Below are 2,844 nucleotides of genomic sequence, written 5' to 3'. Positions count from 1 at the left end.
CATGGACAGTCCCCCCCCCCCCTTGTTTTATTGTCAAATGTTTTAGCACCATGGACAGGTCCTTTTGTGTCCAAACACCATGGACAGGTCCCCTATTTTTTTAGTCTAAAGTGTCTTAGCACCATCGTCAGTTCCCCCTGTCTTTTAGCACCATGGACAGTCCACCCAGTTTTAGCACTATTGACAGTTCACCCTCTTTTAGTGTTTCAGCACCATGGACAATTCCCTGCGTTTTAGCACCATGGACAGTGCCCCCCTTGTTTTATATCTAAATGTTTTAGCACCATGGACAGCTCCCCCTGTGTTTTACTACTATGGTCAGTTCCTTCCTGATGTTTAAGCACCATAAACAGTTGCCCCTTGTCTTTTAACACCATGGACAGCTCCCCCTGTCTTTTAGTGCCATGGACATTTCCCAGTGTTTCGTCACCCTGGACAGTTCCCTCTGTCTTTTAATGTTAAGTGATTTAGTACTATGGACACTTCTCACAGTTTATTTATTGTCAAGTGTTTAAGCACCATGGACAGCTCCCCTGTCTTTTAGCACCATGGACAGCTCCCCCATGTGTTTAAGTACCATGGACATTCGCCCCTTTTCTTTCAACACCATTTACAGTCCCCCGTTTTAGAACCATGAACAGTTCCCCCTGTCTTTTAGTGTCAAGTTGTTTCGAGACATGGCCAGGTTCCCCTGTGTTTTAGCACCATGGACAATTCACTGTTTTTTAGCACCATGGACAGTTCCCCCTTGTTTTATTGTCAAGTGTTTTAGCACCATGGATAGTTCCCCCTTTTATTTTGGCATCCTGGACAGTTCCCCCTGTCTTTGAGCACAATGGATTCTTTTCTATGTCTATTAATGTAAAATGGTTTAGCGCCATGGACAGTTTCCCCATTTAAAGTACCATGGACAATTCCCACATTCTTTTAGTTTCAAGTGGTTTATAGTCCTTCTCCGTTTTGTGATAGGCTATTCACAGCGCCCCTCCCCTACACTATTCTGTGATTGGCTAGTCCCAGCGCCCCTCCCTACACAGACAGATTCATTCTGTTGCTGTGTGCCTTTTACTTGCACCCAGGACACGGAGAAGTGAACAGCCCTCTCCCCTTCAGGTTCAAGCGGCTTGTTCTGTTAACATTTAGGGTTTCTTCAAGCTTCAGTTTTGTTTTATACTTCGGTTTAACCAGGAGACTTTTGTTAATCTTGGTTTGTTCAGACAGTGCTTGGTAGACTGCAACTCGGGTTGCATCTCTGCTGTCAGTTTTTTTTTTAAACTGCCTACTGGCTCTTACCATTTTTTTTGAGTGTCTGAAACTTTCTTGCTGACTTTTATAAATAAACATAATAGGCAGTTGTGGTATAAATAAGTATTATTGCAAATTAAGATACACACACACACACACAAAAGCATTCAAACCCCCCACCCCTCTTTTTTCTCTCTCTCTCTCTCTCTATATCTATTACTAACTCACAGACACATACTCACAAATACCTGGTGTGAAAATAAAAAAGAACCCCCCCCCCAAAAAATTATTTTAACCCACTTCTGGGTTAAATCTGACCACTTCCGGGGTAGGCCCCGCCCAGTCCGATTATGGATTAAGATAGTTCATGTGTTAAACATATACAGATAAGGCTGTACTCGCTCATCCCTAGTTGTTTAGCAACATGGACAGCTCTCCCTTTGTTCCGTCACATGAAATTCCCTCTGTCTTTTAGTGTAGAGTGGCTAAGGAACATGGACAGCTCTACCTGTGTTCTAGTGTCATGTGTTTTATCACCATGGAAAGTCCCCCCGTCTTTTAGCACCATAGACAATCTCCCCCTTTTTTTTTTTAGCACCATGGTCAGTCCCTTTTGTGTTTTCAGCACCATGTACAGTTCTCCCTGTCGTTTAGCACTATGCACAGTTACCCTTGACTTTTATTGTATAGTGGCTTAGTTCTGACAGTTTTCCCTGTGTTTTAGTAAAAAAACGTTTAGCACCATGGATAGCTCTTCGTGTTATAGCACCATGGACGGTTCTCCCTGTCTTTTAGCACAATGGACAGTCCCCCCTGATCTTTAGCAACATAGGCAGGTCTAAAAATGTTTTGGTTAAAACATTGTAATACCATGAACAGCTCTCCCTGTGTCTCATCTCCATGGAGTTTCCGCTTTTATCCTAAAGTAGCTTAGGAAAAAATGGAAGTTCCCCCTGTGTTTTAGTACCATGAAGTGTTCCCCCTGCCTTTTAGTGTCAACTTTTTTAGCACCATGTATAGTTATTCCTTTGTTTAGTTCCATGGACAGTTCTCCTGTGTTTGAGCACCAGAAAGTTCCAACTTTTGTTTTAGGTTAAATATTTTAGCACCATGGACAGCTCTTCATGTGTTTTTAGTTTAAATTTTTTCAGTACTGTTGACAGCTCCACTTTAAGTTTTAGTTGCAGTTGTTTCAACATCATAGACAGATCCTCCTGTGTTTTAGCTCCATGGACCGCCTTGCATCTACAAGACTGTAGCATCACTGTGGACAGCTACTCCTTTAGTTTTACTAGTCTTCTTCTGTGGTTAAAGGGGTTGGGAACCAGAGGGGGTAAGGGCTAGGAAGTAGTCAAGAAGGTGTTTATATGTATTTCTGCTTTCAGATTGACGTCACAGTAAGGGGGCGTGGCTATCGATAGGATAGGATAGGGGGTTCTAACCGGAGTGCACCCGGGGGCAGTCATTGTTTGGCTTAACTTTTGACAGGAAGGTGCCGGAGGTATGGCAGTTAGACCTACCCCCCCCAAAACCACTAACTAGCTTTCCATTGGTGCCAAGCACAAGTCTGTATGGGTTATGTTTAGGAGAGGGTTTAGG

At 43.2% G+C, this 2,844-nt stretch overlaps 1 long non-coding RNA gene across 1 annotated transcript in view; it reads right to left on the bottom strand.

Annotated features, from left to right (window-relative positions):
- Positions 1-2,609: 2,609 nt before the first annotated feature.
- The window catches only part of LOC117955235, a 3,956-nt gene continuing 3,721 nt past the window's right edge, over positions 2,610-2,844 (bottom strand). Inside the window, exon 3 of the long non-coding RNA XR_004658992.1 lies at positions 2,610-2,620. This is a non-coding gene — a long non-coding RNA (uncharacterized LOC117955235). The remainder of the gene's footprint in view (positions 2,621-2,844) is intronic.

The sequence above is a fragment of the Etheostoma cragini genome, chromosome 13, assembly GCF_013103735.1.
Source record: "Etheostoma cragini isolate CJK2018 chromosome 13, CSU_Ecrag_1.0, whole genome shotgun sequence".
In the NCBI taxonomy this organism is placed as follows: Eukaryota; Metazoa; Chordata; class Actinopteri; order Perciformes; family Percidae; genus Etheostoma; species Etheostoma cragini.
The sequence above is the reverse complement of the archived record's forward strand: the minus strand, read 5'-3'. Positions and strand labels throughout refer to the sequence as shown.